The 27,754-nt window shown below is 36.2% G+C and overlaps 1 protein-coding gene across 1 annotated transcript in view; it reads right to left on the bottom strand.

Moving 5' to 3' along the window:
* Positions 1-27,754, bottom strand: part of PDZRN4 (PDZ domain containing ring finger 4) — a 371,080-nt gene that overhangs the window by 335,298 nt on the left and 8,028 nt on the right. The window lies entirely within an intron of this gene.

Below are 27,754 nucleotides of genomic sequence, written 5' to 3'. Positions count from 1 at the left end.
ACTGGAGGGCCTTGGCTGAGTCACTTTTCTCCCCTGTGATTCAGTACCTCTCCACTCCTGGCCCTTCCTCCCTCCCTGCCCTGGACCAAAGGGCCATAAACAGACTGGAGCCTTATCAGGGACTCCTCAACAGCAACACAGTCTCCCTGTCTGTGCTGCACCCACATAACCCTTGCCCAGTGCCATCCCATGGGGAAAAGCAGACTGAGGAGCTGGCAGCTCTTTTTCCTTCTTGCTTGTGTGTTGCAGTAAATGAATAAAGGCTTGAGTACTACTTTTGGCTCATTGTCCTAAATGGCCACCTCAAGATCTAACTGCTCAACTGCTCCCAGCATTAATATTATTGTTTTATTTTCAACATCTACTTTATCGACAATAAAGTACTCTGATTTGGAATTTGATATGTGAAATATAAAAGAATTATACTTTTAAAATAAAAAAACCACAACCAATGTACTTTGTCTAAAGGATTTGAGAGCAAGAGGTATTATACTATTCATCTTTGTTTTCTCTGATTGGCTGAACTAAATACATAGGACAAGAGGTGCGGAGGAGACAGAAAGGAGAGAGAAGAGAGGAAGAGAGAGACAGAGAGAGAAATAAGGAGGGAAGGGATTTAGAAAATTCAAAAAATAAATCTGTCAGGAATAATTTTTTCCCATATATACATACACAAGCCATCATAAAAGTAATTTAGTTATTATGTTCTAAATATTGATGATCCTGCTCTGGAAACAAATAAACCCAGCAAGCCTGCACTATGGGTTCCTTTAGGGTGTTGGTTAACATAGAGTCTATGAAGATCCAAATATACACTATAATATCTACCTGTTGTGCAAGCCGTATCCATTCTTCATAACCAAGCAAAAATGAAACCTTAAATCTGTAATTTGGTTACCAAATACGAGCTGCTAAAATATGAGTAGTTCTACACAAGTTAAGAATCAGCAAAAGACATTTAAGGATATATACTAGAGATGAGAATAAATCGAAGAGGTTTCCTATTGTAAAAACCCAGCTTATAGCATTTTCATAGGACTTATAAATAGCCCATCATGTTTTGGACACACTCCATCAGTGAAACCTGATGAAATTTAATCTAAATGAACATACAAACTCATTTCTGTGTGACCTATAGAACACCAGCAACCTGTTCCTTCTCAAAATTCATAGTACGGCTGCCTGAGGACAGACGGCTGCCTGAGGACAGACGGCACTCCAGGTAAGCAAGGTGGACTGGAAAAAAAAAATGCTGAAAGGACATCCCAAAATGTACACAGCATAAAAACAACAAAAGTTAAATAAGTATCTATGAGCAGGCAACAAATTGTAAATCAGACGTCCATTTCTAGCTAAAGAATACCATATGGCCATGATCTACCATGCCGAGACAGTTTATGCTAGTCTGCATGATAGACTCTGTGCTCCATGTGGAGAAGGCAGCACAGAAGGCTTTTGGTCACACATAGAGATGCCACCCACCACCACTGTCGTCACCATGGAAAGGGATAATCTGTGAGCCAGTGCTGCTTGTCTCTTCTTACCACACTTTCCCTTAGAAGTGCTGTCCCCTTCCTGTCAGATTGTCATCATTCAATCACCACTCCTAATTTCAACGATGTGCATGATATAGTTAATCTTGTTAAGCATATAATAATGCTTTGCTCTAGAGATGCGCACCAGAAATCCAGAAGTTTGGGTCCTGATTCAGCTCTCAGGAATTCCCTCCCTTCCTGTCTCTCCCCGGCTCCCACCTCGGAGAGGCTCTCCTTGGCTAGTATTTTCCTTCCCTAAAGTGTAAGTATGTCTTGGCAAGTATCTCTTGTTGGGCACTGGATATTTCTTGAAAGTCCATCAGGTGTGCCAGGAAAGTTGGGGCTCAATTTTCTCTCCTTTCTTGCCCCGTGCCTCTTTCTCATCCTTAACTTGCCTGAGGCCAACTAAAGGCTAAGACATGGAAAGGAAGACCACACACAGCCTTTGATGGATTTCTTTCTCTTAAGTCACAGTAATGTAACCGCTTGAGATCTCCAAGCAGTCGGGTTTTCCAAGCCCAGAAAGCCCTGAATTTCTACACTTTTTTAAATTCCTTATCAATTCTCCTCACAAAACCACCAGTTCTTTCCTCAGTTCATCTCTTTCTTGTGATATTTTGCCAAATACAGCTGATAAAAATGGACCCACACTAATAAAGTTCTATTTTTCCAACATTCTTCCTGAGAGCTGATGACATATTTATTGTCTGCCCCCTCCCCCAAGGGAACACTTTACCAAATGCGTTGCCTCTGAATAATATGGATTACCACTTTTTGGCTTTGGTTATCAGCTTCCTTAGCATGTGCCCTGAACACTAAGTTGATGCAATATACTAATATTTAGGTTACATTAGCATACCCACTCCAAAGTACCAATTTCTGTAGTAGGACGAGGAACTTCTGTAACAAACAACCACAAATCTCAACAACAACATTATCTTAGACCTTAAAGCTTTGTTTCTTGATCATGTAAAGTCTGAGGTGGGTATTCCCAGTCCAGGAGCTCTCCTGGTTGGCTCTTCTTCAAGCAGTGACTCTGGAATCTGGCCTCCTTCCAGTATGTGGTTCTCCATTTTGTTGTCCTTTGCTTCCCAGGATATAAGCAGGGAAGGGAGAGAGTGAGAGAGCAAGGACAACTGTATGGGCGTTTTATGGCCAGGCCTGGAGATATTAATAGTATTACTTTCTTTTTATTACTTTGCCTAGATCTCTGTCATACGGTCCCACCTACATGTCAGGGAGCAGAGAAATGGAGTCCGATGTGCCCATAATGCAAATGAAAAAATGTGGAAATGCACAGTGTTGCCTCTGCCATAATTAGGTTACAGGCAGACTGTGTAGGAAGACCGAGCTTTTGGGTAGAACAGATGTTTTTCTCTATAGTATTTTGTTTTCCTTACAAATTATGGTTGTCCTAACCAAAAATACTCAAATTTAGCTAGTGTTAAGACTACGACATCATTATTATAGATCTACCTTCCTGACTTATGCCCAACATTTTTATGAACTGCCTGGTCTTTTTCTGAACTGCTGTAACTTCTCTTCATTCAACTTACTTAATATCTGGGGGCTATGGAACTGTCTACAAATTTACCATGTTATTTCCATAGTCTAACTGTATACACCTTCTAAGTCAGTTTCGGACATCAGTTTCTCTCTGGGCCATTTATTTATTCTTTCAAACATTTACTTTTTTAAAAAATATTTACTAAGTGCTACTATATGTCAGGTGCCTGCTCTAGCTATTCAGGATTCTCTTCTAGGCTAAATTACACCCCCCCCCCCAATTCATATGTTGAATTCCTACTCAGCACCTTAGAATGTAACTCTATTTGGAAATAGGGTCTTTAAAGAGATAATTAAGATTCAATGAGGTCATCAGAGTGATCCCTAAATCAATCTGACTGTTGCTCTACTAGGAAGAGATTGGGATACAGACACATACAGTAGAAAGTCCACCACAAGAAGACACAGCAAGAGGATGGCCGTCTACATGCCAAGAAAAAAGGCCTCAGGAGATCCTAACTTTGCCAACACTTTGATCTTGAAATTCTAGCCTCCAGAACTGTGAAAAATTAAGTTTCTATCAAGTCACCCAGTCTATGGTACTTTGTTATGGCAGCCCTAGCAAACTAGACAGATTTTACAGAGAAAAACAACAACAACAATTGATAAAAAATCTTTGTGCCCTCTTGGAGCTTGGCTTTTAAGCTCTCCTACCATGTTTCCCCTAAAATAAGACAGGGTATTATATTTATTTTTCCTCAAGAAGACACCCTAGGGCTTATTTTCAGGGGATGTGTTTTTTTGTTGTTTTTTTTTTAAGTACAGTACAACAATCTACATTTATTCAAATATAGTTAAGTAGTCTTCTTCTGGAACATCATCATAACTCTCTAAACCCCAAATTCCATCTTGGATTTCTTGTGACTCTATTTCCTTTAGAACCATTGGTCCCAATCTCTCATGTTGAGCAATAGAGCTCTCATGGGGCAGATGAGAAGGGCTGCTCATCTTTTTTACCGCTCCACGATGAAATGCATGAGTTGTGCAGATACGCCACGTAGCCACGCCAGTCTTATTTTCGGGGTAGGGCTTATATTGCGCAGATGCTTAGAAACCCTGCTAGGGCTTATTTTCTGGGTAGGTCTTATTTTCGGGGAAACACTGCAGTTGCTGTCCTCCACTCAACACAACCTTCCCAACTGGTGCTGTCTCCTTGGATCCTGCTTCACATTTGCTGCTTTATAGAAAGCACCCTACATGGGCTCATCCTCCCCATGAAGGCAGATTCAGACAAATTTTTAGATCAAACTGACACAGAAGAGCCTCTAAAATTTTCCCGATCAATGCTGTAGGTTATATTAGTAGCAGAATATACAATAGCTAAACATTTTTTGCTGACACATATGGAATTCCTAATACAAGTTTTGGAATGCATGGTACAGCTTTGAAATGTTCACTCAGAGAAAAAGATTCCATTTTCTGCAAAAACAGCAAATACCTACACCTAATTTCTTAATATGCTGTCAAGGTTGCTTCTCGATTTGTACACTTCATGAAGCAAACATTACTGTGTGTCTTATCTCACAGTAAACTTTGTCTCTCCTCAAGGCAAACTCAGGTTTGTCAGATAGCAGCTTTAACACCTCACCTAACATATAATCCAATTTCAACTTCGTTTGAAGCTAAGAATGCCGCATTTCAACTTCTCGAGCATTATCACTAGATTATTTCTTCTCCTTGATCTCCACTTTAATAGTAAAATATTTACAAAAAGATAATATTTGGAGTAAATATGATCTGAGGTTTGAGACTACCCAGTTTTGCTTTCTCTGTCCTTCCCACCTCCAACCTTGACTGAACTCCTACTCAATCATCAAAATTCAGGTCAGAGATCATGCCCTCCAAGAACTTTATGCCATCTTCTTTCCTTGGCTTTTCCCACCATTTCCAGCTAGAACCAGGGCACTCTCGCAGCTTCTCCAAGCTTCCATCATGCCATTTAGGACTCAGTCCTGTAATTCTATGATTGCCTTAACCCCTGAAAGGCAGGGGCTGTATCTATATACACAAAGCAGCCTCTGTAAATGTATGACGGATGAAACAGCATTTATCTTCCACTCATATGTCTACGTATTATTATTCCTAGATACCTGCTTAAGGTTTTGGAAATATTTCTACAGTTAATTTAGAGTTTATTCCCTTTTAGCCAAATATTTGAACTTGCCATAAAGGAGTAGAAATTAAATAAAAATGTGTAAGAAGCAATGCATAGGAAATATTTGAACACACTTCAATCTTTTTAACACATATTTGCTGGAAATGAGCTGTAGTTAATCATTAAAAATTAAATTTGTTTCATATTATTATGTTTCATTTAAGTAGATACAACTGAATGATTTGAGAATCTTCCTTGAGGAGTCACGTATTGCTTCCAGAAATTGCTATTAGAAAGAACACTCTATATAGAGGGTATGCCAGTATATAACAAGATTTTAATATAATAAGCAATTTCCTAGCCACTTAAAAATATGTTGAAACAAAGCACCTGAATGTAAGATTTACATCAGAAGAGAGTGTACCATAGCAATTTTATAAGACAGAATGAACTTTTTTACCTTTAAAATGTTCTAAATCTGTGATCAGACCCGCTCTGAAGCAGTATCCTTTTCTTCAGTCCTTGTCATGTTGTTATGTTTAATACTCTTAGAGCCTCTCTTATGTGCTTCATTTTCTTCACCCTGCCTTCTCTTGGCTAAGGTGTCAAAAATTTAAGTGTGAATCAAATAAGGCAATGAGCTAGGAGAGGAGTACAGATTCATGCCGCACACAAAAGGAAATTAAGTTGTTAACTATGCTACAAATCAGACAAAAGAAAGATTTTTCTTTAAAATCGACTTAATCCTTTCAATAGGCTCATTATGCCAGGGGAGCAGCCTGAACTGTGGAAAGACATTTGGGTTGCTTCTTAAAAACTGCCTTCTTCAAAAGTTTCAATGTGAGGAGTGAATGCACGTCTGCAGTGTTTCAGCCCTCTGCTGTCTGACTTTGTTGATTCCAAGTTCTTTTCCGTCTTGGTTGGAAAGGCAAGAAGTTTGTATGAATAATGTAGTATCTCACTTAAATATTTCTCCACTGCAGTTATGAATGGTATTTATAAAGGTCTTGAGGGAACAGTGAGAAACTCTGCAAATCGGAAAACAGGGTCGAAATGCAGTATTGTCCATCTTATTGGCAGCCCACACTAAGCATGCCAGGGCTGGATGGTGCTGCATGTTTCATTAACAGGAAACAAAAGAACCAACAAAAACCAGAAGAGAAGAGGCTGGGGCAGAGCTTGTTTTTCTTTAGGCTTTCAGAAGTACTGTACTTGCTAAACTGATTTTTAAAACTCAAACCTACCTGTATCTTTGTAGATTATTTCAAATATAAACTTTTCTTTTAATAGGAATGTACTGGGAAAATTTTGGCATATCTATCTGACTAGATCTTCAAAATTTGCTATTTTTCTCATGTTAAAAAACTATAGCACTTGTTTGGTACTTTAATCCCATTTTGAGACATCTCTGCAGTAAAGGATAAAAGACTTAGAGCAGAATGTAATTGGTGGGGCCCGGCACAACATGAGCATGAGGGGCTCCTTGTTCAAAAACGATTCTGAATTTCAAGATGGTGACAGCAGAGCACTAAAACAACGGCAGGATGAAACCCGGGGCCGTGCATGGCTGCTCAGGTACCCGCCCAAGACAGCAGCTCTGTCTTAGAGATTTCAAACAAAACAAAATGATTAGCTGAGCTGCTCTGATTTGGAACGTTGACCCCTACTCCAGCAGCTGCTTGAACATGAAGACTGAAGGTACGAGCACAGCCCCAGCTTTGATTAACACTACTGCCTCATCTGCTGCTTAATCTAGCTTCAAATCTACATGTCTCGTCCAGGTAAATGAGAAAGGAATATGAAAAGATCACTCACAACAAACGGGGGAAGCTGAAACAACCTATTTGTTTGGGGAAGGATATGATGTTGGGGAGTTGGTTTCCTCATGAGACAAATACGGATTTCTATACGATGAGGGCTCTTCTGTGTAAGGCATTTACAGTGAACGTCAGAGTAAGGCATGTGACTCCTTTTTTAAGGATAGGGGATATGAGGCTGAGAGACAGAATGATAAGCCCAAGTAGTCTTTGTCTATGGTGAAAAATTTGTAAGTTATACTTCAAGTGGATATATTGAATATCTGTAAAAAAAAATTCCTAAAATACCTATATTATAATCATGGCAGACAAATCTGTTGAGATTCTAAAACCCAGTGAATTACCAGGCTGAATGCAAATAAAACTGAAGTGATTTGTTTTACTCTTCTAAAAGGGGAAAGAATCTAAGATTGCATACTTTTTGTTTATTACAAACTTTCTAGACAACACTAGTGATAATAAACAAAAGTGATATTCAGTTGACATTCAGGAGGACCATCAAGTAGACAATGTTAATCCTTTGTACCCCTATTGGTACTCTTTCACTAAATGTCATGAATTAGGTGGCATAAGTGGTTCTCAAACATTAGCATAGAGAAGTGTAATTAATTTGAGGAGCTTATGATACAGATCTAGGGCTCCTCAACATAGCTAAATATAGAATAATAAAAGATCTGAGTAGTCTATTGCTCAGATATTATTTCAGCAGGTCCAGGGTTGAACTCTGGAATCTGCATTTTTAACAAGTACCTCAAGAATCTAACATATGTGATTTCAATACTATGATTGTATAATAAAAACTCTTCCCTGCAAGTCCTTAGTTAATATACTCTTAGATTGACATAATCCAATAAACAATTTCCATTTTTTTTAAGGGATTCCATTTTCTAAGAGATTCCTTAACACCAGAAGACTTAAAGAAATGCATCCCTAATGGTGGAAATTCAGGTTATGTGATAGGTGAAAAAGCGAACATTTTGGTCAAGAAAGTAAGTTCATCATCTCACTATCACAAGAGATTGGTATCCACTGTGTGAGAAAGCTGTTTTCCATCCTAGAAAAACATATACGTCTCCCATGTCTCTTTTAATGTCACAAACACATCTCTAGCTTTTTATAATTAATGAGAATCATATACAAAGTGAGAGTATTAGAATTTACTACTATAAAATACTTCCTTGAACATTTAAAGCTCTTCGGACAGTTTCTCTGAAATGGAGATTTTATAAGCATCATCAAAATAAGATCTAATTTAATTATTTAATACAAGCCACAGACTACTCAAGTCTTTTATGATTACCTATTGTAACTATTTTGAGCGACCTTAGATCTATGTCATAGGATCTTAGGCAAGCCACTTAATTTCTTTAAGCCCTAATTTCTCTATCTCTACAGTATGAGAATGTGACAAAAAGAAAAGGCATCTATAATGGCTTTCCACTGTAGCGTTTCATAAATGTAGTTCTAGTTTTAGGTTGGCTGAGGCAGAAAATCATATGCTAAATAGCCTGAAGAAATTGAGCCTATACACATTTTTCTTTTTAAAATGTAGCCTTTTCTTTAATCTTTTCCCTATTCATTCCAGCCATAAATCTAGTCAAATTCAGATCTGGATGATCATTCATTATTTATGTTTCAGAGACTTCTAATCAGTTATAAGTAGGTAACATAACCAATAGGTTATATAAGATACTTGGACCAAGATTTATCCCACTAGACCCCTGATCGAACTGTACTACAAACTATACAGCAACCCATTTTTAATAATTTGACAAAATTTTTACAGGGATTTCTATGTTCTAGGCACTGCTTTAAGTTTTTTAGAAATATTAACTCATTTAATCTTGATAACAACTATAAGAGGTGGGCACTGTTATTATCTCCATTTTAGAGGTGAGGATACAGAGGTCCAGAAAGGGTCAGTGACTCTCCCATAATATAGCCAGTAGGTTATAGAGCTGACATTCCAATCCATGCCACTTGACTCCAGAGCTTGGGCTCCAACCCAATGCCCTATGCTATTTCCCTAGATCAACTACTGGCACAGATGATTTCCAAAAGCTTGCTACAAGTTAATTAGAAGATAGGATGCTGAGAAAACAGAATCCTTTATGTGTCATTGAGAAGTCACTTAAAATGTATTGTCCGTGTAGGCAATGCATGTCTTCATGGGTGTTTACTCAAAGAAAGAATGGTCGTGTTATTAATGGCTAGACATAAAGGAGGACACCTGCTGTTTATGGTCCTCCTGACTGTCCTTGGAATATATGTCAAATCCATGAGTTTTCTTTGTTTCCACTGCCAAGCCCCTATTTCAAATCATTGCCATCTGGCATCAGAACCACTGCATTGGCTGAATAACAGGCCTCCCACCTCCATCTGGATTCCTCAAATCCATTTGCAACAGTGCATCCAGAATGATTTTCTTAAAATGATAATTTGATCGTGTCATTTCCTTGCTTAAATGCTTTAATGGGTTTCGATTTTTCTTAGAATAAAAAGAAAACTATTTATAAATTGGGGGAACCATAACATTTAACATCAATTTGGGGCATATTTGAGAGTGAGTAGGGGCATTATTAATAATTATGCCAGATCAGTAAGGCTGCCCAGGGCAACCCAGATATATGGTCAACCTGTTTGTAAGATTCTGCATGAATTAGCCCCTTCCAAACTCTCCAACCGTTGCTGACAGCCATTCTACCATTCTACCTAGTTTTCTTTCAGTTCCTGTATTATATTGAGCTTTTTCTCACCTCAGAGCTTTTACACATACTCATCTGTCTGTTTAAAAAACTCGATCCCCAAATCCTAGCCTAGCTACCATCTATTCATGTTTCAAGTTATGCTATAAATGTCACTTCTCAAAGATGTCCTCAATCTTCTAAATAAAAAGCACCTGACCCCAGCTCCATTATTTCCTCAAATAACAGCTAGAACTTTTCTTTCATATCTTTACTACAATTTGTAATTTACTGTTAGTTTAATGTCTGCCTCTATTACGTTACCATAATTATAGTCACTTAGGTATTATATACCTAGTACTTAACACAGTAGCTGGCTCACAGGAAAAACTAGGTAAGTATGTATTGAATGAATGAGAAAATGAATATTTTTAAAAAGAGAATTAGAGAGTAAGTCCTCTGTCACAGAAATTATCAATTTAATTCCAGACAACCATTCTTATATAAAACACATCAAAAACAACATGGAGCTATCAATGTTTCCATATTTAAAGGCCATAAGTAACCTACTTGGAATTATATAAAATAAATAAGAATAGTGGAGGAAAAATCTACCTCTGAACAAGAACCTTCTTATACAACCACTAGTTCACAAACAAAACAAGCAAAACACTAAAAAACAAGTGGGAGAAAATATCATTGCACCAATATTGTAATATATCTGTATGACAGCAATATTTTGGTCTGAGCAAAACAAATGTTTAAGTATCTATAAGGGACTTTATGGTCCTATTATAACTGTATAATCTAAGTATGGCTCACAGAGCTTTTGGAACATGTACTAGTAGTATAAGGTTGAGATTGAGCTTCTTACCATTAGGCTGACTAGCATAGGGTTATTCTGTTCTAGGGTACAGCGACACGCAAGAAAACAGAAAAAAATGCAAATAGAGTTTCTCTATCAAAAGGTACATATACCTATATTAGGAATCATATACAAAGGAGCCCAGTTATCATATAAAGAGACCAATAAATATAGAAACACTGACAGATAAATATCTACAGGTGAATGTACAATTAATGGCATCCTGGTGGGTTTCCAGTCTTGTTAAAGACTTAATCTTGAAACTATATTTTCATTTCAATTTTGGCTGATGTAAGTGGCTTTTACTGTCTAAATGGATCTTCAGACAGCTCATCAAATTAAACTGCAATTTCACACATAGAGGCTCTGTGCCTGCTGGTTAAATAGTCCAATTAGCAAAGCAGCAGAGTGTATCCACAGGTGGCCCTTTTCCTATATTTCTTTGTATTTTGTTAGGTTTGCAGTTTCAGGATGATAGTTTTCTGATTAAGATCATATCTCTCTGTTCAAGCGATTATCATTTCTCATGGTAACAGTAATACGCAAGCACCTCAGAGTAAAGCTTCTTTGACAAAGTAGGAATTACTAGAAGAAAAAAAAAAGATCTATCCAAAAGTCTTTCTATAAGTGCCACAGAGAGAAAGAAAATAAATAATAGCCAGATACAGAAGGGATAAGAACCTCCCTTACATTCTACAACAGATTTTCTCCTAAAACAAACCAAAGCAATAGAATCTGAAGTTATCTTCTAAGAACAATCCCAAGACTGGGTTGGTTTCTGAGAATTAAAATACCAACCTGGACAGAAATTTTTCAAGATCCTCTGATTTTTTCCTCTTTGAGGACAAAAGGGATATTGACAACTCCTTCAATAGGTGACTATGTATAAAGTACCCTAGTGTGACAACTCTGACAGCTGGAACTATTGACACTGACAAATACCCAATTTTATGTATTTGCTGAGGAAATGAAATATTGGATTCTGATTTTTTAAAATTTATGATTTATTTGTATTCCCTAGCATTGTGTAGCTGTAATTTATCTATAACACTGACAGTGTTTTAGAGATTACATTTGAATAACAGCTTGACACAGAGAGAAGAGCCATTAATAATTAACAGAAATAGATTTCAGTGTTTTAGAATAAAAATGAGTTAACTATTTTTAGACTGTAGGTTTTTTGTTTTGGAAAAAAGTTCTAAAAGGATTTCAAATCTTAGATATGGTTTCAGCAGTTTGGAGACTTTAAACCTTCTGCAGAACCCTTATTTACCAATCCATACTGGGAAGTACACTTTGAGCATTATAGGTAAGCTCATTTATATATGTTTTTTTCAGAATTTCTAGGAATTCTCCCCACTCCCCAAAAAAGCTATTTTTAGTAACATTTTTCACTATGGTTTTATTTTTTCAACAATTGTACATAAATAAAATAATTTAAAACATTTCTTATATTCTGACATTTTAAAAATATACAACAGTTGCAGAAAATGAGCAGTAGATATAACGTCTAATACTTTCCTTGCATTTTTAAAGAATGTTTTAAGATTTTGGGTATATTTTGACACTTCCTCCAAAATATATCAAGATGCCAACATAATCCATGCTGGTATTGTTTCTTGAATACTTTTAATAGAAAATGTGCTACTAATATTGAGCATATTGACAAAGAAAATAATGCCTAATTTTCAGATGTCTTCATCTGTGCCCAAATGACCATTCTTTAGAAGACTAACCCAAGTAACTGTTGATTTTTATTTAGCTCATTTCCACTCAAAACAGTGGTTTCACTGTTACTTCTGATTTATTAATTTAGTCATTCATGCAGTAGCCACTCCTACAAGGAGCTCTTTCCAAAACAAGGATAAAACAATTATCTGACAAATTACTGACACATTACTGACACATTACAAATTACTGACACATTACAAATTGTAGACACATTACTTTCAGATTTGGAAAAGAGAGAGAAAATACACAGACACACATGTGCAAAAATACACACACTTAGTGAAATTCACAATGTTTAAGCACCTTCTTAACCTTGTATAACTTAACCCACACAGAGCATGAGCAAATGAAGGTGAAAATTCATTATTTTATACATGCAAACCTTCTGGAAAATCTCTTTTTCCCCCTAACAATATTTAAATAAAGAAAGAAAGAGAAAGAAGGAAGGAAGGAAGAGCAAAAACAACTCACAAGAACAAATATTTATAAAAATCAACAATCTGCACTTTATTTCCTTAATATGGCCTTTTCACAGAGAATAAACAAGAGGCCTCTTACCGCCAAGTTCTTTTTATGGAGGAGAAAAGACTACTTAGCATGTTTTCTCTAAGGTTTAAGCTTTTATTAAACATAAAAATCCATATATTCTTCCTTGCTTTTGATAAGACAAAACTACTTCTCACTAAAGGATTAATTTGAATATGGCAAAGATGATAAGCAAACACATTAGGTTGTGATTATTCTAAAATGTCAAGTTTCTTCTGCTGCTACTGGTTAAATAATTGACAAAGATTAGAAGGTAAATACCTAAAATGATGCAAATATTACTGACAAATCTCTTTGAAGAAAAGAGATGGAGGTTATAGATTGGGATTGTTTCTTTAGTGAAAAGTTTCCATAAAGAAAATCGTAAGAAATATATTAAACTTTAGGAATCACTCTCAAAGCAAAAAACTCTCTTCTTCAAGTTATTCCTGAAACTGGATTTAAATTTTCCCCTTGAACCAAACAGTCAGGTTTTATTGCAAAGCTTACACTTAAAGACTTGTATTTTAAGCAGATTAGATATTTACAGTACATTATGAATCCTGAGATTTAACACTTGAAACAGTGTTTCAAGTGGCACTGGGAACAGTGGCAGTAGTGGACACGAGATTGATGTGTATAAAGCTTAAAACAGACAACAAGCTTTAAACAGGACATCCAGAGCTGAGGTTGAACTATCTGCAACCTGTTTCACTAAGTGTTTTGTGATCTTTTGACAATGAAAGCTATTACAAACTCTAAATGCTATATGAAAAGATATAATGATCACTGTATTTCCTAGATTTTTTTGTTGTTGTTATTAAACGGTAAACTTGTCCAATACTACAATTAACTTGGATTTTGCTTTCTGGCCTAAAGAGTTGTTAGAACCATGAATTCAACAGGTCTCCATTATCATGTTTGTGCATGGTTACTATTTCTTTAAATCAACCAACCCATACTTTTTCCTCAGATGGGATAAAGTTGAACTACATCAAAATTGAAGTTGTTGTTATTCACTGGAATCCTTCAATTGCATCAATGTGTTTATTACATTTAGCTCTTAGCACATTGTTCGGCATACAGTAAAGAGTCTATAAATGTTAGCTATTATTACCCTTTATAATCATCCTCATTCTAGTCAGCATGATTGAACACAAAACAGCCCTTGGGTATATAATTTATATTATATGTTAAGATATATTTTATGAATTGTCACTGTATTAGATATACATATGAATTATGGTCAATTTATTTTATAGCTCATGATCCCACATTATAAAACATTTAGTTATGTAAAATATAACTAGAATCATGTTAAATATATAACATGTAAAATATAACATTTCTTTTTACTGTTATATGAAACTAATTTTCAATTACATAATGCTTTTGAGCCAACCAATTCTTTCAGCCCTAAGCGTCTGCCTTACCAGCTGTATGCCTGGGAATCTCCCTTTTTCTTAGGGATAACTTAATATGCCTCAGTGATTTAATTTTGAATCAGTAGAACTTATTACCGATATTACTGGAGTTTTAATTTGGATCCAAAGAGAAGTTATACCTATCTAAGAGGATGTAAGCATTATAAAGTTCTGTATTATAAAAAGAAATCTCCTCTAAGTGAAACCTCGAGTAATAAGAAAAACAAAGAATTTTTCTTCTTTGATCATTCCTATCTGATGAAAAGAATCATGCCTCTGAAAAACTAACACCCACACATGCAGAAAAGTGAAACGGTTTGCAGCACAATGTATCTAGACCACAAGTTTTTGTTTAGGGATCATGTGAATCTTTGTGACACTATCACGAAGAATCATGAAGGGAGATAGCATAAGACTGGCCCTACAAAAGGAGTAACATTGAAAGTTGAGCATCCCAAGATGATCAAAGACAATAATGTGAAAAGAGACACAAAATTACCTCTTCTTCCTCTAAGAAAAATAGGGTAATATAGGGAGCATTTAATTGCTTTGTGTTAGATACATATTTAAAAGAAACTTAGGAAAGTTTTTTTCATCCATTTAGTAAGTATTTATTGCACATTTCATATATGTCAAGCATAGAGTTTTAATAGCAGTGCTAGATTTGCTCTATCCTTGTGCTTTATATGTACTATGTACTAATTCACTCATCAAATAACTGGGAACCTATTGGGTGCCAGGCAGTGTGCTGGATGTCAAAGGCACAGCAAAAGGTAGAATTTCTGGGATCACCATGGCTCGAACAGGTATTTCACAAAAGAGGGTATTAAAATGGCCAAAACCAAAGACTTGTTTAACTTCATTAGACATCAAGGAAATGTCCAATCCATCTGTATACACCATTTCACTAGCTGACAAATTTAAAAAGATACACAATATCACATCTTTGCAAGTATGTGGAGTAACTGAAACTCTAAGACAATGCTGGCAAGGATATAAATTGCTACAATCATTTTAAAAAATCTGTTTGGCAATAAATACTAAAGCGGAACATGTATATATCCTGTGACTCTGCAAACGTACTCTTAGGTCTGTGTGTGTATGAGTATACATGCATCAGAAATACATGCATATGTTCACCAAAAGACATGTACAAAGAGGACTGTTTGTGCTCTGAACAGAGTATTGCTATTGTAACAGCCCAGAATTGACAATTCCACTGATGGTAAAACCGCTAATAAAATTGTGGTACAGCTACATGGTGAAATGCTACACAGCTAGAAGAACAAACTACAATGACATGCAACAAAGTAAATGAATTTTACAAACATAATGTCAAATAAAAGAAGTCAAACTCTACAGAATACCTATTGTGTGATTTTATTTATGCAAAAGCCAAAAACAGGAAAAACTTAGAGGAAGGTAAAGAACAGGGGAAGAAGGGAGGTTCTTGGGTTCTTGCTATATACGCTGTTTCCTGATCTGGGTGCCGGCTGTGTGGATGACTTCACATTCCGATCATTTATTTCACTAGACACTCATGATTTGTGACTTCTGAAAATAATTACTTAAAAATACACAGATAGTTTCAATTGTGATACTGCTAACATAAGAAAGTATATGAAGATCATCATGCGGAGACATAATTTAAACAGAGAAGGGCTGTTTGCGACAGTGACACTTGAGCTGTGTGCTGATGAACCAGCAGGGGTTAGGGAGGCTCAAGGAGGGGAGGAAAGAGACTTCCACCAGGAAGTCATTGAGGTGGGAAAAAGCTGGGTGCATTCTGGAACTGAAAGCAGGTTAGCGTAGCTTGAGCAAAGTGAGCCACGGGAGGATGGACAAAAAGAAACTGGAATTGTAGGCAAGTGACAGAGGAGGCAAAGCCTCAGTGAACAGGTTAAGAATCTTGCATTTTACTTGGGCACAGTGGCATGTCCCTGTAATCCCAGCTATTTGGGAGGTGGAGGCAGAAGGATTACTTGAGCCCAGGAGTTCAAGACCAGCCTGGGGAAAACAGTGAGGCCAGTCTCAAAAACAACAACAACAACAACAAAAAAAAAACCCTTGCATTTTATCCCATGTGCAAGCAAGTTATTCAAGGATTATAGACAAAAGGATCATAAAATATAATTTACATTAATAAATGATCACTCTGGCTGCTGTGAGAAGCACTACTACACAGAGGGGGTCTGAGGACCAGTGATCTAGGCCAGTTCATGAGCAGTTTGTTACCAGTCCATGACAAGATAAATATAGAAACAGAGAGTAAGCATTTAGAACTATTTCTGTTAATTTGATAGGACAATTTTATGTCAGAAAAAATCTAATAGTAATAAATAGATCATTTAAAAATTAGGGCTGGTAGTATCTTGCCTCATTTTATTTATTTTTTCTTCTAGTAATATACTTTTATCATTCTGTGATTCATTAATAGAATTAAATTTTAAATGTCTTTTACCACAAACAGTGTGAGCAATGCTGGTATAGAAATGGTTTTGTCAAAGCACTGAATTAGTGGCTGAGAAACCATTACAGTATTCTAGGAGAGGAAATATGAGGGCTGTGCTTGAGAGAAAATTTTGTCTGAAAAAGCTCAAATTATCAACACCACTTCTAAAAGCATCAAATCAAGTTCAAAAGGTAAACAGCAGGCTCCAAATTACCCTAGTATTTCCAACACCCACCATATTATGCAGGATCCTCTCTAAAAGCCTACAGCAGAAAACAATGCTTGGATGCCCTCGCTTTCCTTACAAAACTCTTCTATCCTGACAACAACCCATCAATCCTTTTGTTGCAGCAATGTACAACTCTAGTGTTACAGCTCTTATTCGTTTGACTGGGGAAAGAACCGAGCGGCACACGAAGAGCCGGAGAACAGCCTTTATTCTTCCACAGCAGGCTCAGCACACCTAGTGTCACAGTTCCCTCTCTGTCTTCTGATCTTCTCACCCTTCTGCTCCTTCTGCTTTTATGCCCTTGGTAGGGCTCAAAAAGCATCCAATCAACTACAAGCTTTAACATCCAATCAACATCAAGCTTTAACATCCAATCAAAAACAGTGGTATTCAAAAATTACCCAATCAGGATCACGCAAGCAGCGTGGCCAGAAACAGGCAGTAGCACGTGGACCTGGGGCAATCTGGCACTGGGGGTCCCATCCCGGCAGTGTGCCCTCCAACTGGCCACGCGCAGCGCTGGCCCCGGAGATGTGGAGCTACAGGGAGGCAGCAAGCAGCCACATCCCGGTGACCGACATTTTCCCTATCACCTTTGGACATTCATTCTCTCTCTATCCCTCTTTTTTCTCTCTCAAAAAATTTTTGGGGACCTCTTTAAACGAATACAATCAATGATTTCCTAAGATACTTAGGGCTAGATTTCTGTTAGCTGCTTATACTAAATACCAGGACCTAGCCTGCAATGAAGAGGATAAAAGAAAAGGTAGTAAGTAGTCCACATTCTTGATATAAGATGAGCTCATTGTTGGAAAGTGAAGACAAAGGAAAATATTCAAGATAAATATGATGAATAAGATAACTAGGCTGTCACTACCTTCTGGCACTTTTCTGTTATATTTGCCTACTATTAATTTCTTCAAAGTCTGCTTCAATTGACTTCTCATAAATTATTTACCATGAATCACCTGTGTGACTTAATAATAAATAGCATGAGGTGATGGTTAAAGTCACAGACCCAGGAGCTCTTACTCTGGGACCCTGGTGAATTACTTCTCTCTGTGCCTCAGTTTTCTCATCTGTAAAATGGGGATATTACTAGTATCTATAGTACCAACCTCATAGAGTTGTGAGGATAAAATGGATTGTTACCTGTAATGAACCTAAAGAATACTTGACATATAATAACCAATAAGTATTAGCTATTATATTTTCATTATGTTAATCAGCCAAATGGCTGCCAAGAAAGACACACAAGCCCTGCCTTGCCACTTATGGCATTCTTCCTAAATTTGGAAAGCTTTTGCTCCACCCTCTATAACCTCCTAACCTATCTCTCATTTTTCCTGTAAAGGTTCTTTCAAGTACTGTTTACTCTAAAAGCTTCAGGCTACCAGGGAAGTCTTCTTGGTAGCTCTTCTATGCCAATCATTCATCATGTGTTCCATTTTTGTTTTTCGTTTTGTTGTTTGTTTAATGTACAGCTATCTCCTTGTCTTGATTATAAGGTCTTGGAGGTACCTATAATCACTCAAATGTCTTTTTACCTCCAGGGACAAAAGCCTATTGTCATTCAAATACGTGTTTATATACTTGGTGAATAATGTTTGTGGTAAATTTTACTGTGAAAACTAATTATCTTTGATATAACTAACACATTTTTGTTAACTAATGATTTCTTTTCTGAAATGATTTCACGAAGTCAATTTATTATTTCCTTTAACTTCAATGTGATAAATTATGTGAGTATAACATCAAATTGACTAATTTTACATAAAATATCTTAACATTTTAGTTTAACATATATTTTTCCCAAGTATTCAGTGCTAAATTGCACCTAATCCATAATATAATAAATAATTATATCCTTACCTATGTAGCATAGTAAATTGCTCATCTAATCCTATGAGTTAAAGATTTATTTCTATACCTTTTGGAGCAATTCAAAATTATTTAAAATATTTGAAATCACTCTTTAGACATTATTTTTTATTTGAAGGTAACAAAGAATCCTCTGACTTGCTGATTATGAAGGGAGTGATAAGCTGCTTGTAAGAACACTGTTATCTGCTTAAGAAAGAAGAAGAAAGCAGATTAAAGATCCTGTCCATAAAGCCATGGGACTGTGATGTGGCCACAACAATTCATATGGTTAAGAGGATCAGGCACCAATCTACCCAATGCATGTCAGCTGCCCTTTTCTCCTTTATAACACTTTCTCAAGGCACCAGGAAGAATGGGAAAATTTCTATTCCTATCTCTTTGTAGAAACACTAAGATCCACTAGGAATACAGCAGCATGTGTTTATGAAAGCACAACCTTCCTAATAAACTTGCCTTAAAACGTTCCCAGCAACAAGCTTAGTGAGTTGTGTTTTAAGCTTCCTCAGGACGCCCCACAGCTGGGGCTGCTTGGTAATTATTCCAAGCAGCTCTCATCATGAGAACTTCAAAGAGGCTCCCTGGCCATCCAGAGTCCTCTAGGAAGCATCTAGCTCTTTTGGTCTTTTCACCAAACCACTTACAAGTTTGGAAACATGGAAAATATTTTTCATCTTTTCAGTTCCTCTGTGGTTAATCATGTTTTTGTTCAATTTCATATTTGGTCCAGTGCCATTTTCTACAAATCTGCCTTGCAGGCAAGCATGCAAAATCAGTCAGCTTTACCAGTGTTGTTCAAGTTCAGTAAGCAAAATTCTGCATGAGGATGAAGGTGAACATATGTCTTCAGATCTAATTCAAGCATTTACATGAACACAATTTGAAAGACTGCCTAAGTAGTCTTTCTTGATTTACAGGCTAGAAGAAACAGTCTGGAAAGGTACAATTGCTTCAATCCCTTGTCACTAGATTTTAGAGATTTCAAAACTCAAGAAACAGTAAATCTTTAACTTCTGATTCATCTCGGGATAGAGATACAATGAGGAGGAATAGAATGTGACAAGAGGGCCTTCAGGGACTGCCTACCTAGCAAGATTTCAGGAACATTGAAAAACCCTTGGATCCAGACCATAATGCCTAAAATCTTGACCTCAAGATTCATCCACTCATTTATTCCATCATTCAAGGAAAATTAACAGAATGCCTAGAGTTTGTCAGGTCCGATGTTGAGAGCAGAAAGGATGCTGAAGATATTAATTTCAATAAAATACTAAAATCACTTTTAAGAAACACATACATTTGTAGGGAAGAAAGAACACCAAAGAATAAACTCACACCACAGAAAATAAAAATGCTATGAAGTGAGAGATAAAAAAGTTTATTGGCAGCAGAGATTAGAGAATAATTTGCTGGTGGCTTATGAAGGGCTTTAGGGAGTGGAGGATTTTTGAAGATACATAGGAGTTTGCCAGACATACAAGATCCTAGGAGAGAATACCAGGTAGAAAGAAAATAACAAATAGAAGCAGAGAGGCCCAAAGACAGGAAAAGAGAGGAGTTCTAGTTGACTACAGCAGAAGGTCTAAAAATGAAAAATAGAAAAAAAAAGTAATGGTTTTGAAGGGCCATTTTTGCTTCATTAAAAAACTTGGATTTTAACCTATTGACAATATAATGATAATGAAGAACCTTAAGCAAAGGAACAACAACAACAACAACAAAAAATGACAAGCTGAAGAGTAGAAAGCAAGTTGAGTTACAAATGGCAGAGGCTGGGTGAGGGGCAGTTTACCCAAGAAGCTGCTATTCCAGTTCAGGGGAAAGTAATGAAAGCTTGAGCGTCATTAAGGCGCCATCACCAGTTAAAGTTCAAATACAATGACAGAGCAAGCTTTTGTGGTTCAAATAGTGTAAGTCAATTTAAGTACATTTTTTTTCTGATGACAAATGTTGCAGAGAAATAAGAAAGACAGAAAGAAGGTGCCAGATGGCTAGGATGATTAAAAGAGAAAAGGAAGGCAAAAACCCAGTAAGATATGGCCAGCTTTGAAATTTTACCCAAAATCAACTCTGGACATTAATTTAAAATAAGTAAAAATAATGTTATAGGTATTCTGATCAGGTTGCTTGTAGCACAGAATGAAGAAGAGAATGGGAACCGCTGTTGGACCTTCTGACAGAGATATCAAATCCATATGCAGCCTGCAAGCTGCACAGTCAGATGTGATGGCCCTGTCTCCCTTCTCAGAAGCTTAGCACTCAAAAGTCAAGCCTAGGTTCATGCCTATAAATTTAAAAGGGATATAACAGTGCTTAATACACTAAAGTTCAATGGTACAAGGACCTTTCCAGCCTTACTTTTGTATGCTAAAATAAAACTATTTTTATTTATAATGGAAACTCAGAGGAATGGCAAAAACAATATGATCACCTAGGCAGACATTATGAGGGACTAGCTGTTATGACACATTTACAGGCAAGAGACTGAGGATGACAAAAGTTGAGAAATCTTCGAGTCATAATGCAACACAAAACTCAGGCCAAGACCCAGGTTTCAAGTCCACATGCTTTCCTGAATCCATGACGCAGCCTCACATTTACAGATTCTACTATTCCAATAACCCCATGTCACAATTTCTAAACATGAGACCGGACGCGGTGGCTCACAGCTATAATCCTAGCACTCTGGGAGGCCGAGGCAGGCGGATTGCTCAAGGTCAGGAGTTCAAAACCAGCCTGAGCGAGACCCCATCTCTACTATTAAAAAAAATAGAAAGAAATTAATTGGCCAACTAATATATATAGAAAAAATTAGCCGGGCATGGTGGCACATGCCTGTAATCCCAGCTACTCGGGAGGCTGAGGTAGGAGGATCGCTTGAGCCCAGGAGTTTGAGGTTGCTGTGAGCTAGGATGACGCCACGACACTCACTCTAGCCTGGGAAACAAAGCGAGACTCTGTCTCAAAAAAGAAACAATTTCTAAACATGAATTGAGGAGGACAGGAACGCTAGCATAAACCCACAGTGCCATTCTGCTAAAGCAAGATGGTAATGTCCACTTGCATTCTTTTATTATTATTATTATTTCAGCTTATTATGGGAGTACAAATGTTTAGGTTACATGTGTTGCCTCCCTCCTTCCTTCCCGCCTGGAGTCAGAGCTTCAGTTTCACACACAGGTCCGCTTGGCCTCACATGGGCAGAAAACAGCTCTACACCACGAACTGCTGGAGGGCAGAGAACAGACCTTATGGCTCTTTGTTTTCCTAACAGAGTACACAACCTGGCACATATAAGGCAAGTAGTTAATACTTGTTGGATGACCAAATTAAATCATAAGTGCACAGTTAAAGAATTTTCCTCCACAGCCTTTCTTGCCCCTGAGTGTTCATATGAATATGTAAAAAATCTACGAGTTAAAACTACCTACATCTATTCATCCAAACTCTGATGTCTATAGAAACAAGAATGAATGAAAGTTAGTGGTGGGTAACATGGATATTCCTAGAAAGAAATAGAAAAAACTGTTTCCCCTTCATCTGTGCCATAGAGTATAAATTACAGAGATATCTTAGGCTCACAACAGCAGATTCTAAGAAGCTGCCCTGTGCCAGGCACTTTGTGTACACAGAAGCTATGAATGGCATAGAAACTGTGGCAGAGCTGGCTTGGTCAAGGCCATGCCAGTTTTAAAAGGCAAGACAGAAATCCCAGCCAGGTCTTCTTGACTTAAGAGGCCCCCGACTCTTCCCACTGTACCATATTATAGTGTTTCCCCAAAAATAAGACAGGGTCTTTTATTTATTTTTCCTCAAGAAGACACCCTAGGGCTTATTTTCAGGGGATGTTTTTTTTTTTTTAAGTACGGTACAATAATCTACATTTATTCAAATATAGTTAAGTTGTCTTCTTCTGGAACATCATCATAACTCTCCAAACCCCGAATTCCATCTTGAATTTCTTGTGACTCTATTTCCTTTAGAACCACTGGCCCCAATCTCTCATGTCCAGCAACAGAGCTCTCATGGGGCAGATGAGAAGGGCTTTTGGTCATCTTTACTGCTCCAATACGAAATGCATGGGTTGTGCAGATGCACTGCGTAGCCACGCCCATCACTAGGTCTTATTTTCAGGGTAGGTCTTATATTGTGCAAATGGTGAGAAATCCTGCTATGGCTTATTTTATGGATAGGTCTTATTTTCAGGGAAACACAGTATTAATACTTTTTAAAATACATTAAAATGGACAATTATATGTTAACTGTATCATGGTGTTAAGACTGCATTCAATTTAGTAGTATTGAATTATGATTACAAATCTCATTTATAAGGTAAGTCTTGCACTAATATGATTGCATTTAGGTCTTTTCTTATTTTTTCAGACAATCAGTCTTTGTTATTTGAATAGTCAGTTAAAATATACTTTAAAAATATGGGATGATGATATTATTTTATTGAAGAATTTGGTGAGGTGTTCCAGTTAAACAGCAATTTGTCAAAAAACCAACTGCCCACCAGATTTAGAGGTGACTGACCTACAAAACTTGTAATGAAATAAATTCTTGTGCACAAACAAATCAGCACTGCTGCTGTGTGAGATAGTAAAGTACAGTGTACCACCAGGCACACACAGAGGTAGCACCTTGCAGAGTGATTCAATAAAATTCCTAAATGTTTAGCCCTAATCTGTATTTGATTTTCCTGCTTTAACAGCTGTAATCTAACTATACAGAGACTTAGCCAAAAACATGACAACTATCAAAGATTTTTACTTCAGCAGTGCAGAGGGTGACAACAAAAATTCAGGGGATATAATGTTACAAAACTAAAAGAAAGTGTAGTTCGCAGTCTGGTAGTAGTTAAAAATTCCTGACTTGTAAGGTTCTTTCTTCTCCTATCAAACTCAGCACTTTATGAAAAGTGCTACACTGACACTATTCAATGCTGGGAACTATTACTAAAGTAAAAGAAAATGCCTTTTGTGTTGCATTTCATTTTGACTTTCAAGCTAAATAAATAGATTTTAATATAAGCACTAAACAAAACTCTACTTTGTGCTCTGAACTGTCCATCTCAGAGGCCCCATGGACCTTCAGCTCCACCCTCTGGTCTCTAGAAGTTGAGAGAAGGGTGGGTAAACACTGTGCCTGTAGCACTTTCCTGTCACAAAGCATTGGCTAGGAACTGGGGGAAGGAGAGAAGAAAGTGTAAACAAGCCTAGCACTCTGGGAGGCCAAGGCTGGAGGAACACTTGAGGCCAGGAGTTCAAGACCCACCTGAGCAAAAATGGAAACTTCCCTCCATCCCGGTGTCTACAAAAAATAGAAAAATTAGCTAGGTGTGGTGGAGTGTACCTGTAGTCCCAGGTACTTGTGAGACTGAGGCAGGAGGATCGCTTGAGCCCAGGAGTCTGACGTTGCAGTGAGCTAGGCTGATGCCACTGCATTCTAGCTGGAGGCGACAGAACAAGACTCCGTCTCAAAAAAAAAACTATGAACAAAGAGCCATGAATGACTAGCCAGCCGCCCTTTCCTACTCTGGGGTTATGGTTGCATTGCCTGCTATCAGCATCAAAGAAATAATAGAGGAACAGTTGCTGACAGCAGCAGTGAACTTTAAACTCCCTCTCACATACCCCTCAGGCCTCTTAATATGATGATAACCATGGTCATGTGTGGTATTGTCCTCTTCCAGAATTGTGTCCAAGTCTCTGATAGGATCTCTTCCATGGTCCTTTTGAGTCTTGAAAGGGTGAAATACACACGCAAAAGGTGCTTTTATTCCAACATACACTGCTGAGTTACTGGTCTATGTGAATATCTGTGATGTTTGAAAATGCTTTCAACAATATCTTCTGCCTTTTCAGTTTTCAGTGACATTTTGACATCTAATATTGTAACTCAAATATTACAGTTGATTCTTTTTAAAAATTCACACACATAAATACTTTAACAAATATGGATATGGAAAAAGCTAGAAACTGGTCAACATGGTTGCTTGTGGATTCTGATCTCAAAAATTAATTTGCCTTGTATTGTGTGAAAAACAACATGGATTTACCTCATGACTGTGATTTTCTTATTCTTTTATGATTTGTGACTTTGACCAGTTTGAGTAGAATGCAGAATATTTTAAAAATAATGCTTTTGGAGTCATTGGCCTTTGTTAAACTGTGGCAAATTGTTATAACCAATATTTTTATTAGAATTAGTAAAATCTCTTTAACTATCAATAGAACCAAACCTTTAACATACCTCCTTTCTTATGCAAACGACTCAGGAAAATTTTGTTATTTTATAAAAACAATTCGTAAACATGTTGTATGTGTGCTTCAAGAACTTAACTAGACAAAGTATTTTTTAGTATATCTTGACTATGAGTAAAAAATGAACCCTCTTACAGTTTCTATTTTTTATTTCAGTCACATATCACTGAATTCCACGCACTTAGTAATGTGTCAGATTGTGGCAGTTAAGTCATATGGGTAATTTCACAATAAATGAACTATTTCTGCTCTTTATATTTAACAAATATATTTGTTGCACTAGGTTTAAATCAGCATGGCCATTTGAAATACAAAAACTGAAAGAAATAATTCATTAAGTTTGTTCCATTAACAAATAATTGAACACAAAATGGGAAGAAACTATTGTCTTTATTTTAAAAATCTGTTTTTAAAATGTGGCTCTGCACATTTTTAATTAATTGATACATTTTGTATCAATTTCCCATTAGCTATAAACTGCTTACAATTGATTAATACTATAATGACAGATGAACTCAAATAACTGATAAGCAAATATTTCTAACATTAATTGGTATGCAGGAATCTTTTATAAAACAAATATATACACAAGAACAAACGTGCTACTTGTTTAACTAGATACTAAAGTCACACAAATATGTATTCACTCAAAAAGCTGGTAGCATCACCGAGCAACTAAATATGAGAGATTTATTTCTAATAACCTTCCTTCTAAAATATTTCATGCTATTTAACAGATAGCATTCCAGAATATGCACATCATCTAACTCATTTCTTAACTGCACATATAGTCGCATTGATCCATTATAGAGGTATAACAAATACACACAAATATATATATACACAAATATATATTATCAGCACACCCTGGGAGGAAAGATATGTTGAAACATTTATATCATTGAGACAAATTTCAAGCTCTTGTCATTAACTGCTAATATATGCAACAAAATGAATAATAATACTACTACAGTTAATTATAAATTCCATTTGGATTTCCATGGTTGATCTTCTCTTTTATCTTATAGGGTTTAAATAAGGTTAATCTGACATATATTTGCAACAGTACCAGATAGATGTCTAGATATACTTGATTTGTCATCAATAGTTTTTATAAAATTACCTCTTTACATTAAAAAAATCAATGTGTTTTAACAAAAGTGTTTATCATAACATAAAATAATACTTATTTTTCTCTCTTTTAATACATTAATGAAGCATATATAACATTATAGCCAGAGTAAATTATTTTTTAAATCATCAGTGCATGTTTCTGTCCTGGTGTGTGTGTGTATAATTGAATGTATGTATTCAGTTTCATCAGCCCTTCTATTAGTATCAAATGTAATTCATTTTCCTTTTAACTGAAAAAACTAAAATGCTTTAGAGATAAGGCAGAAAGTAATAAGGACAACATTTTGTTTAAATTGTCTTACCTTTTAAATCATACTGCACAAACACAAGTAGAAATAGAAAAATTCTAACTTTAGAAACTACAACATGTAAATGTTTCCACTAGGCAAACTGTCAAAACAAACTGGACAGCTACAGTGAAAGTAGGTTTGTACTTTCTTGGCTATACAACTGGAAGGAGAAAATCTTGACTGATACAAGAGAGCTCTTTAGGTTTTAAAAAACAAAACATAAAACCACAGTTTTTAGCAAAAGACAAATTCCCAAAATGCCTAGTCAGCTAATTTCTAAATGTTGAGTACTCTTTTGTTCCAAAACAGAAAACTATTGGCCCTTCTATATTCTTTACTCTTATTCTAGGTCTATTTATTCAAAATTCAATTTTGTTTAGTGCACAAAGAATGAATAAGAATCTAAAACTTTAATCAAAGTTTAATAAAGAAAAACAGCCTCCATCTGGATAGTCTATATGGATATTTAGAAAGATAGCACTAGTGATTATATAGTCCAGAATAACAGAATTTTTCCAAAAAGAACAGTGGAGTCACATAAACCTTCCCAATTTCTATTTATACCTCTACTAATACATTAGAAATAAATCTACTGACAAAAGTAACCTAATTATTTTTGGTAATATCAAATAATTCTATGTCAACCAGTTAATAAAATGTCAAAAGGACAGAGGTAGCAGATGGCAATGACCCCCAAATTCATTACCACAGCCCAATTTTACAAGCATATAGGTGTTTACTTTGTTACCCAAGAATACAACAATAAATTCTACAGCAAATGAAGACTTTTCTCCAGCTTTTTGCAATAGGAAGAAAAAACATGTTTTTCTTTTTCTTTCATGTAAACACTAAAGACATGAACAAGGTAACCACATCACACTAAGAAATACTAAAGGCATTGAATAAATAATTCCAAACCCTATCTATATAACCTATTAATCACATGTTTAAAAGATAGTAATATTTTCTCATTAAAAATGTTTTGCAGCAGAGATTTATCATCCTTTTTTGAAATGTTATAAAAATTAATCCCTTAATAATCATACAAGTATTTTCACGGTTCCTGGGGAGGGACAATTTATTAAAATAGAGATATTCATAAACACATTTGGAAACTCTGGGTGTTTCACTCTTTTATCACAATATTTAATAATAAATATAGAGTCATTGTAGAGTTTTACATTTTCTGTAAGGAATAAAAAACGATAATGCATCTACTGCTAGTTAGAAAATATATTCTAATAAGTGCCACACCAAAAT

The sequence above is a fragment of the Microcebus murinus genome, chromosome 10 (genome assembly GCF_040939455.1).
Source record: "Microcebus murinus isolate Inina chromosome 10, M.murinus_Inina_mat1.0, whole genome shotgun sequence".
Lineage (NCBI taxonomy): Eukaryota > Metazoa > Chordata > Mammalia > Primates > Cheirogaleidae > Microcebus > Microcebus murinus.
The sequence above is the reverse complement of the archived record's forward strand: the minus strand, read 5'-3'. Positions and strand labels throughout refer to the sequence as shown.